Here is a 12213-nt window from a genome sequence, read left to right as displayed (position 1 = left end):
CTTCCTGATTGCCTTTTGGATCCTTCTGAAAGACTACCGACCGACTCTGGACCATACCCGGTTTCTCCAAGCTGTGCCCGGACTCCGTCTGCCGTCTTTGGTCAGCACTTCGGCCCGGTTCCTTCTGGTTCGTAACCACTCTGGACTATCATCCCGTACGGACACTTCTGGACTTTACCACTTGCCCCTTGTGTCCCGGCTGCTGCGCATTTAGGCCTTTCGGGGTGATTGCCGGACAGTCCCTGTATAGGGGTTCGCTCTGGTGGTCTCCCTGGGGGAGTCCGGTGCGTGGCCCCGGGAATCCCCTTCGCTCCGTTTCGGGAAGGTATTTCGTGTGTGTGTTCTACTGTGTTTGTTCCGTTGTGTATCTACCGTGGTTACATATTATAAACATCTTGTACCAAGAACTCGTCTCTGGTTGTCATTGCCCTAACGCTATCGAAATCCTCAGAACGTACAATAGTGTTACACCAGCACACCCAATAGATGGTCTGTTTTAGTCCCCCTTCATATGTCCAAGAAAAAATTGCATGTGTAGCACTTTCCGTTTTCATCATCCTTGTGGCCATCCGAGTGTATATATGCGTCATCCATGTGATATCCGTGTGCCATCCATGTGTACGTATGTAACATAGGTGTGCTGTCTGTGTGACACATAGCGGAAAAAACGCATAACACCAAAATGAATGTTTTTTTGTATTAAAGATGTGATGTGCAAAGATAAATAGATAGATACATTTTACAGCTATTAGCCAAACAAATTAATAAAAGAAAAAAATATGTTCCCCCTAAACACATTTTTCATAACCAGCAAAGGTAGAGCAGACAGCTGGGGGCTGGTTTTATTATACTGGAAAGGTCCATGGTTACTGGGCCCTTACCAGCCTATCAATACCATCCCACAGATACCTCAGAAGTGGCACATCACATTAGATGCACCAAATTCGCCTGAGCTCTTCCCGATTGTCCTACTGCAATGGTAATTGGGTTAATAGTTTATGGGGTTGCTGTTAGCTGTGTAGTGTCAGCTGGCATTCTGCTGACAGCCCGCAACTGTCTGCTTAACCTTTGCTGCTTATCAAAAATTGGGAGGACCTACATCTTTTCTTTTAATTATTTATTTGGTTAATAGCTGTAAACTCTATTTATCTATCTCTATCTCTATCATCTTTACACATCTTTAACACTTAAAAATCAGTAATTCTTTGAATGCATTTAATTCTCGTCCGTGCGCTGTGCGTGTTTTTCACAGACCCATAGACTTCTATTGTCTTTTGTTATCCATAGTAAAAATCAACACCTATTTTAATGAGTATGGATGTGAATGTGTCTCCAGTACGTGTGAAAATGGACACCGCACATACTGGAGACACAGGCATGTGAGGGAAGTCTTAATGAGCTTTTCTAAATCTGCAAGTTGAATCAACACCTTGAACTCTTTTTCATGTTCTCCAAATCATTCCTGGACAGATTTTGCAATGCAATAAGATGAGGCATCTGCCATTAGCATTGACATGAAAGTAGGTACCTAATAGAGAACCATATAGGTGAAGCATTTTGTGTACAATCAGGTATAACACGGTCACCAATTCATTTAAATGAATGTAATATAAAGAAAAGTTTCCAATTTAGAATCACGAGTGGGTGCATGTAGTTTCCTCAGCTTCCCCATTGATAACAGAAGAAGCGAGTTCTTACAAACAATATAGTAAAATAATATACAGTAAATAACAGCAAAGCTTACCCTAGTAGCACTTATGACTTTTTTTAATACTCCTATATTGTAGAATTAACCTTAAGTTATCCTACTATGCTTTTCTAGTTAGGTTTAGCCCAGGAAAACCACAAAACCAATATGGCAGATTTGCATGTAATCATTGCACTGTGGAAGTGTTACACTAACCTCAAGGGTTTTTTCCTATGAAAATACTTCACATAGAAAAATGTTAGTCTTTAAGCACAATATTAAAAGTGTTATTTATAACTCATGAAAAAACCCTATGACTCAGTGTTAATGATCAGTGCAGAATTGTTTTAAGGGTTTTTCCAGAATGTATGTATATATATATATATATATATATATATATATATATTTTACTTTATAGGCTCCCATGGAATATAAATATCAAGATATCAAGTTAACTACCCCTGCTCCAATCCCGGCTCTTTACTCCCTCCTCTGGTTCTTAGTGACAGGCTGCAGCAGTGACATTATATCAACAGTGCTGCTGCAAATCGCTAAGCTGCGCATCTCTGCTGATGTAGACGGCACAAGTTGCTGAGCCAGTGATTGGCCATGGAGCTGTCGAAGTGACATCACCTCTGCAGGCTGTCAACAAAGACTAGTGGCAGCAAAGAAGTGCCTGCGATGGAGCAGGGGAGGTAAGTAATGATCTGTTTGTAATTCTCATCCCATTCCTTTTTTTATGAATCTATAAGTTCTGTTCTGATTTTGGCTCTTTCTAATTGCAAATTCTCAAATATCAGCATCTCTTTCATTTATAGCAGGATACACATCTATAGTAGACTACAATTAAAAATGTACACGTGCCATGTAAGTGGCTTTGCCAGGCAGCAACCTTGCATCACGTCTCATAAGTTTAAAGAAAACCCACTTCCAGTGTGGCATGATGGATTATGTACATGATATGATTACAGCTGAGATATGTATAAATAAGAAAGCAACATAATACATACCTGAAAATATTTCACACTTTCTATATCTCCCCACCATGCTAAGAGACACAAGACAGTCTTCTACTTCTGCGCCTGCTATCACTGTCTCGGAAAGAAGAAGTTGTCTTTTTTTATGGTGCCTGTCATCTCCTCCTATCTTTTTCAATCACATGGAAAATGTACACTAATACAGCGATTGCCACTAGTAAGTCTTCCGCAAAATAGGAAGTGACGCTTATGTATGCTGGCTTTTTTTTTTTTGTTTTGTTTTTTTTTTTACAAAGATCCTGGAGTAATACCATGACTGACAAGGCTGTGTACAGGTGACAGCAAAAACTGTAAGGTTCCTTCAAGACTATAGTGTGGTTATGATGATGACTGAGGATTAAAGCCGAAACTACACCTTCCAAGCAACTCCACAAAAAAAAACATATTGACTATGAAAATTTTAAACTCCGTTGTATAATCATTCTGTTAATAAAGTAAGTGCTTAATGTCAATTCTGAATTTGACTTCTTTCCCTCTGAAAAAAAATAAACTCAATTTTTTCTTAACTTTTTATTAATTTTGTAATAGTTTTAAATCAACAAAAAAAGACAAATGCTTATTAGAGGTTACAAAATATCAAAGAAAATTGTGCATTGCACAAATTAAAGGGACTGGAAGTTTAGCTAACTACAGTTAGGTCCATATATATTTGGACACTGGCACAAATTTAGTTTTTTTTTTACCTGTGTACTGAAACATATTCAAGTTATAGTTCTATAAAGTCCTGACTTTTAGCTTTCATTTGAGGGTATCCACATTCAAATTTGATGAAAGGTTTAGGAGTTTCAGCTCCTTTGCATGTGCCACCTTGGTTTTAAAGGGCCCAAAAGTAATTGGACAATTGACTCAAAGGCTGTTTCATGGGCCGGTGTGGGTAATTCCTTTGTTATTTCATTCTCAATTAAGCACATAAAAGGCCTGGAGTTAATCTGAGGTGTGGTGCTTGCATTTTGAAATTTTTGCTGAGAAGTACACATGCGGTCAAAGGAGCTCTCCATGCATCCGTCATCTGCAAAAACAGAAAAAAAATCCAAGACATTGCTACAATATTAGGAGTGGCTAAATCTACAGTTTGGTACTTCCTGAGAATGGAAGAAAGCACTGGTGACCTCAACAATGCAAATAGACTTGGACGCCCACGGAAGACAACAGTGGTGGATGATCACAGAATAATTACCATGACGAAGAAAAACCCCTTCACAACATCCAGCCAAGTGAACAACACTCTGCAGGATGTAGGCATATAAATATACAAATGTACCATAAAGAGAAGACTACATGAAAGGATATACAAATGGTTCACTGCACAGTGCAAGCCATTCATAAGCCTCAAGAATAAAGAGCCTAGATTGGACTTTGCTAAAAAAAAAAAACTTCAAAAAACAGGACAGTTCTGGAAAAGCATTCTCAACCAGAATGATAGAAATAAAAAAGTATGGTGAAGGCATGGTATAGCTCCTACCACATCATCTGTAAAACCCGGTGAGGCAGTGTGATGACTTGGGCATGCATGGGTGCCAGTGACACTGGGCTCCTAGTGTTTATTGATGGTGTGACACAGGACAGAAGCAGCTGGATGAATTTAAGCAGCTGGATGAATTCTGGGGTTTACAGAAACACTGTAAGCTGAAATCCTGCCAAATGCAGCCAAATTGATTGGTTGGCATTTCATGATTCAGATGGACAATGATCCAAAACATAAAGCAACCTAATGGTTTATTAACCCCTTAGTGACGGAGCTAATTTTCACCTTAATGACCAGACCAAATTTTGCAATTCTGACCAGTGTCACTTTATGAGGTTATAACTCTAGAACGCTTCAACGGATCCCGGTGATTCTGAGATTGTTTTTTCGTCACATATTGGACTTCGTGTTAGTACCAAATTTAGGACAATATTTTTTGCGTTTATTTATGAAAAAAATTGAATATTGGCAAAAATTTTGAAAATTTTGCAATTTTCAACTTTTGAATTTTTATACCGTTAAACCAGAGATTTCTGTGACACAAAATAGTTAATAAATAACATTTCCCACTTATCTACTTTACATCAGACCAATTTTGGAAACAAAATTTTTTTTTGTTAGGAAGTTAGAGGGGTTCAAAGTTTATCAGCGATTTCTCATTTTTACATCAAAATTTACAAAACCATTTTTTTAGGGACCACATCACATTTGAAGTGACTTTGAGAGGCCTAGATGATAGAAAATACCCAAAAGTGACACCATTCTAAAAACTGCACCCCCCAAAGTACTCAAAACCACGTTCAAGAAGTTTATTAACCCTTCTGGTGCTTCACATGAACAAAAGCAATGTGGAATGAAAAAAAGCAAAAATTAAATTTTACCTAAAAATGTTGCTCTAACCCAAATTTATTCACTTTTAGAAGAAATAACACAACAAAATGGACCCCAAAACTTGTTCCCCACTTTCTTATGAACGCGCCAATACCCCACATGTGATCAGAAACCTCTGTTTGGACAAATGGGAGGGCTCGGAACAGAAGGAGCAATATTTGAATTTTGGAAAGCAAATTTGGCTGAAATAGATTGCGGGCACCATGTTGCATTTACAGGTCCGCTAAGGTACCTAAACAGAAGAAATCCCTCACAAGTGACACCATTTTGGAAACTAGACCCCTCAAGGATTCTATCTAGGGGTATAGTGAGCATTTTAGATCCACAGGTACTTCACAGATTTTGTTAACGTTACGTTGTCATATTGAAAATTTTAATAATTTTCTCAAAAATGTTGCTTTAGCATCAATTTTCTCACTTTTTCAAGAGGTAATTCCAAAAATTTGACCTCAAGGTTTGTTAACCACATGTGATACCTCACATGTGGTCTGAAACCTTTGTTTGGACAAATGGGAGGGCTTGGAACGAAAGGGGCAATATTTGAATTTTGGAAAGGAAATTTGGCTGAAAAAGATTGCGGGCACCATGTCACATTTGGAGGACCCCTAAGGTACCTAAACAGCAGAAACCCCGCACAAGTGACCCCATTTTGGAAACTAGGCCCCTCAAGGAATTTATCTAGATGTTTGGTGAGTACCCTGAACCCCCAGGTGCTTCACAGAATTTTATAACGTTGAGCCATGAAAAAAAAAAAATAAAATTTTACCACAAAATTGTTATTTCAACCAGGTAGCTTTTTTTTTTACAAGAGTAAAAGGAAAATATTCAGCATAACATTTATTGTGCAATTTCTCCTGAGTTTGGCGATACCTTATATGTGGTGGAAATCAACTGTTTGGGTGCACAGCAGGGCTCGGAAGGGAAGGAGTGCCATTTGACTGCAAAATTGGCTGGAATCAATAGCGGACGCCAGGTTGCATTTGGAGAGCCCCTGAGGTGCCTAAACAGTGGCTGTCCCCCACAAGTGACTCCATTCTGGAAACAAGACACCTCAAGGCTTTTATCTAGGTGTATAGTGAGCAGTTTGAATCCACGAATACTTCACAGATTTTGATAAGCTTAGGTTGCCATATTGAAAATTTTCATTTTTTTCACAAAAATGTTGCTTCAGCATCAAATTTCTCACTTTTTCAAGAGACAACAACAAACCGTGGACCCAACAGGTTGTTATCCAATGTCTTATGAGCACAGGGATACCCCACATGTGGCCAAAAACCTCTGTTTGGATAAATGGGAGGGCTTGGAATGGAAGGAGCACCATTTGAATTCTGGAAAAGTTGAGATAAATTGCGGGCACCATGTCACATTTGCAGGGCCCCTTGGGTACCTATACATTCGAAACCCCCCACAAGTGACTCCATTTTGGAAACTGGATTTTATTCAGGAGTATAGTAGCATTTTGAATCCACAGGTACTTCACAAAAATGTTGCTGTAGCAACAAATGTCTCACTTTTAGGCTATGTGGCCATGATCCAGCGACACGGCGTCTAGTACACAGTGTCAGCCTCCTGCAGAGATGTGAGTGTTGTCCACGGGAGAACGCAGCTGCCCATGCCCACGATTTGGGTTCAGGCCGCTGTGGAGCTCTATGCTACCTGCAGAGAACACTCATCTCCGCAGCATAAATTGACATGCTGAGGCTCGGGAAGCTGCGCCACAGGTCGGTTTATGCTGCGGAGAAGTACATTGGGCAAGCACATTGGGCATGGGATTTCTAAAAATCCTTCCACTGTGCTTCTACTGCACAATGCAGCGTTATGGACGCAGGGAAAACACTCTGCGCCCAAAACGCTGCAAATCCCGATTGTGGGCGCACAGCCTAAAATGCTACAATGGATGAATGGATAGATGTCAAACAAATATAACGTCCCACCCCCTGCATATTCTAAGCTGGCGCCCTTTAGTGCCTTTCATGTGGCACTAAAGGGTGCCTAGCCTTGTATTTAGCCCCCCAAAAAATTAATTAAAATAAACGACGTGGGGTCCCCCCTATTTTTGATAGCCAGCTAGGGTAAAGCAGACAGCTGTAGCCTGCAAACCACAGCTGACAGCTTCACCTTGGCTGGTGATCAATTTGGAGGGCTCCCCAGGCGTTTTTTAAAAAAAAACAAGAAACGTGGGGTCCCCCCAAATTAGATCACCAGCCAAGGTGAAGCAGACAGCTGGGGTCTGGTATTCTCAGGGTGGGAAGAGCCACTGTTATTGGACTCTTCCCAGCCTAAAAATAGCAGGCCGCAGCCGCCCCAGAAGTGGCGCATCCATTAGATGCGCCAATCCTGGCGCTTCGCTCCAGCTCATCCCGCGCCCTGGTGCGGTGGCAGATGGGGTAATATATGGGGTTGATACCAGCTGTAATGTCACCTGGCATCAAGCCCTGGGGTTAGTGATGTCACGGCATCTGAACAGATACCCGACATCACTAACCCAGTCAAGAAATAGAAAAAAATAAAGACAAAAAAAAAATTTATTTGAAAAAAAACTCCCCGAAACATTCCTCTTTTACCAATTTATTGTAAATAAATAAATTTCGGTCGCTGTAATCCATTTTTGAGGTCCCACGCCGTCTCTGGATCTTCTAGAATATGGGGGGCACGTTCAGGGAACGTATCCCCCATTTTCTGGAAGAGCAAGCTCTCCATGAGCAGTGTGGGTGCAGTAATCTGAGAATACTGCACTCACACTGCCCCGGTCCAACCTAGGGCAGAGTGACCTGCAGTAACCTCATTCCAGAATATGAGGGGCACGCTCACAGAACGTACCCCCCATTTTCTGGAACAGCAGCCTCTCCATGTGAGGAGTGTGGCTGCAGATCACTGCACTCACCCTCCCCCGGTCCACAGTGGAGCCTGTGCATCAGCGACGTCAGCAGGATCCCTGCTTGCAGGGATCCAGCTGACAGCCGCTGTCTGCGCATGCGCCGCCAGCATTCAAGAGAAGGAGGCGGCGTGATCGCGGGGCCGGAGCACCAGCAGACAGGTAACGTATGACCGGGGGCTGGGGGGGTGACGGAGGGTGACGGGGGGACCTGGGGACAACTTTCTGCCGCATGTGACGTGTCACATGCGGCAGAAAGAGTAGGATGAATGCGGCCGCCATTTTCCACGCTCCGGAGGGGGGAGGGGGGAGGCGGCTCTGGAGAACCGGAGGGGGCTCCGGGGACCAGAGATCTCCGGTGTACCGGAGGAGGGGTCAGGGGGAGGACATTTCCCTCCGATCTGAAATGTTTGATCATTTCAGATCGGAGGGAAATGAATACAGAGCCGGCGGCGGCGGCAGTTTTCAGCGCGCGTCGGCGCCATCTTGGATTTTCCGGAGGGGGGGTAGGGGTGGTGGGGGGACTCTCCGGTACCGGGGGCTTTGGGGGCACTAGAGGATTATATTTATTTCTCATCTGACATGTTTGATCACGTCAGATGAGAAATAAATCAATTTTACCGGCCATTTTTTTTTTTTTAATGTTGTCGCCGGTATACGGTGTATACCGGCGATCGCATTAACGGGGTCCAAAAAAAACACCCCGATTCATAATCTTGGGGGTCTCAGCTACCTCCGGTAGCTGAAACCCCCGAGATTTTTCGTCACTGGGGGGCGCTACAAGCTTTTTCCGGCCTGACGTCTCAAGACGTCGGAACAGAATAAATACCCTGTTTTTCCGACGTCTTGAGACGTTAGGCCGTCGCTATGGGGTTAAAGCAAAGAAGTGGAATATTATTGAATGGCCAAGTCAGTTACCTGACCTCAACCCAATAGAGCATCCATTTTACTTTTTAAAGACTAAACTTAGGACAAAAAGGCCCACAAACAAACAGCAACCAGAACCCACTGCAGCAAAGGCCAGAAGAGCATTAAAAAGGAGGAAACACAGGGTCTGGTGATGTCCATGATTTCAAGACTTCAGGCAGTCATTGTCAACAAAGAGTTTTCAACCAAGTATTAGAAGTTAACATTTTATTTCCAAATATTTAATTTGTCCAATTTACTTTTGAACCTCTGAAATGAAGGGATTGAGTTTAAAAATGCTTTAGTTCCTCACATTTTTGTGCAATCATTTTGTTCAACCCACTAAGTTAAAGCTGAAAGTCTGAACTTCAACTGTATCTGAATTGTTTTGTTCAAAATCCATTGTGTTAATGTACAGAACAAAAATGTGAAAAATGTTGTCACTGTCCAAACATACCGTATATGGACCTAACTGTATTTCACATTAACTACATGATGATACATGAGGAATGGTGGAATATCTCACCCAGATGGTAAAGTACATTAGGATCTGCTATCTCACGGTGGAAACCCCGTAGGAAAATCACGTAACACAAGTCCCAATGATGAAACCTAAATGACATTCCTTTGTCGAAGTCCTGTTCAGTTCTTCAGTCTCATGATACCCAAAGTCCCCATCAAGTCTTCTGTACAGTACCATTCAGTGTAACAAAATGGGTGGACTAAATCTTGCATGTCTTTCCTAGGGTAGTGGATTTAGCAAATGTTTTCCACTTTTTAAAGAATTTACTTGCATCTTGTTCTTTATGTCTCTCTGTATAGACATAAATCTATACCAAACAATACTTTGAACTGTAATATGATAGCTACCATATCCGGAGTCCATTTTGAGTCCATTTTCCCACTTAGTCCTCCTGTCAGAGACCTTTCCACCAGCCAAATCAGATCTTTTACTTTACACTGATGAGAGGCAAAAATCCTGGCTTGTTTGGCTTCTTACCCTGTCATATGGCAAGGCTTGTTAAAGATTCAATATTGACCTTTCCGATTGCTACCTCCAATAGATTCAAGCCCTCTTTCTTTTGGAAAAAAATAGTTACATATTTAAATTCCCTAAGGAGCATTGCATGGCTTATAAGTGGAAATGTGTGCATCGATCTGCAAAGGATCAAGTTTGAGTCAAATTTCATTAAATACATAGTGTCACACAAATGTGAACATTTTGAGATTCGATACCTGGTGCGCAAAAAAAACTTACTGTGGGTGGGTACGGAAAGTATTCAGACCCCTTTAAATTTTTCACTCTTTGTTTCATTACAGCCATTTGGTAAATTAAAAAAAAAATCATTTTTTTTCTCATTAATGTACACTCTCCACCCCATCTTGACAGAAAAAACCTAGAAATGTCGAAATGTTTGCAAATTTATTCAACAAAAAAATAAAATATCACATAAGTTATTCAGACCCTTTGCTTAGTATTGAGTAGAAGCACCCTTTTGAGCTAGTACAGCCATGAGTCTTCTTGGGAATGATGCAACACGTTTTTCACACCTGGATTTGGGGATCCTTTGCCATTCTTCCTTGCAGATCCTCCCCAGCTCCATCAGGTTGGATGGTGAACGTTGGTGGACAGCCATTTTCAAGTCTCTCCAGAGATGCTCAGTTGGGTTAAGGTCAGGGCTCTGGCTGGGGCAGTCAAAAATGGTCACAGAGTTGATCTGAAGCCACTCCTTTTGTTATTTTAGCTGTGTGCTTAGGTCATTGTCTTGTTGGAAGGTGAACCTTCGGCCAAGTCTGAGGTCCAGAGCACTCTGGAAGAGATTTTCTTCCAGGATATCTCTGTACTTGGCTGCATTCATCTTTCCTTCAATTGCAACCAGTCGTCCTGTCCCTGCAGCTGAAAAACACCCCCATAGCATTATGCTGCCACCACCATGTTTCACTGTTGGGATTGTATTGGGCAGGTGATGAGCAGTGCCTGGTTTTCTCCACACATCCCGCTTAGAATTATCACCAAAAAGTTCTATCTTTGTCTCATCAGACCAGAGAATCTTATTTCTCAAAGTCTGGGAGTCCTTCATGTGTTTTTTTGCAAACTGTATGCAGGCTTTCATATGTCTTACACTGAGGAGAGGCTTCCGTTGGGCCACTCTGCCATAAAGGTCTGACTGGTGGAGGGCTGCAGTGATAGTTGACTTTGTGGAACTTTCTCCAATCTCCCTACTGCATCTCTGGAGCTCAGCCACAGTGATCTTGGGGTTCTTCTTTAACTCTCTCACCAAGGCTCTTCTTCCAGGATTGCTGAGTTTGGCTGGATGGCCAGGTCTAGGAAGAGTTTTGGTGGTCCCAAACTTCTTCCATTTAAGGATTATGGAGGCCACTGTGTTCTTAGGAACCTTGAGTACTGCAGAAATTGTTTTGTAACCTTGGCCAGATCTGTGCCTTGCCACAATTCTGTGCCTGAGCTCCTTGGGCAGTTCCTTTTGACCTCATGATTCTCATTTGGTCTAACATGTACTGTGAGGTATTATATAGACAGGTGTGTGCCTTTCCAAATGAAGACCTATCAGTTTAAGTAAATACAGCTGGACTCCAATGAAGGAGTAGAACCATCTCAAGGAGGATCACAAGGAAATGGACAGCATGTGACTTCAATATGAGTGTCTGAGCAAAGGGTGTGAATACTTATGACCATGTGATATTTCAGTTTTTATTGTTTAATAAATTTGCAAAAATGTTGACATTTCTGTTTTTTTTCTGTCAAGTTGGGGTGCAGAGAGTACATTAATGAGAAAAAAAATGAAGTGTTTTGAATTTACTAAATGGCTGCTTTCCATACCCACTGTACCTGAAATAATTTCCACACTGCTGCAAGATCAGAGAGTGGATTAGGTTTGCCCATAATGCCACAAGCTATGATAGCTTACAGATCATATCTTGTACAATGGTGTTCGCTATCTGGGCCATCAGAAATCAGCGGTTCCCAGTGCAGCACAGTTTATACGGCAGAGTCGATTTCAATCTCCAAAGTCAGTGGGTAATTCTCTTTTTCTTCTGTGAAATATAAGCTCTTTAGTTAGTAGGGCCCTCTATAACCTGGAGAGTATAAGCTTTTATGGCTAGCGGGGCTCTCTTTCTGTCCTGAAAAGTGTAAGCTCTTATGGTCAGTGGAACCCTCTCTCTCTCTCCTGAAAAGTGTAAGCTCTTATGGTCAGTGGGGGCCTATCAATAAGGGTGACAGCAGACAAGCATGTGAAAAATCATCCAAGTTTCATCCAGAAAAATCATCTGTTTCAGTTTTTTCCATCCGTTTGAAATCCACGTGACCTCCGTGTGTGATCAGTTTTGAAAA

The sequence above is a fragment of the Anomaloglossus baeobatrachus genome, chromosome 1, assembly GCF_048569485.1.
Source record: "Anomaloglossus baeobatrachus isolate aAnoBae1 chromosome 1, aAnoBae1.hap1, whole genome shotgun sequence".
NCBI lineage: Eukaryota > Metazoa > Chordata > Amphibia > Anura > Aromobatidae > Anomaloglossus > Anomaloglossus baeobatrachus.
The sequence above is the reverse complement of the archived record's forward strand: the minus strand, read 5'-3'. Positions refer to the sequence as shown.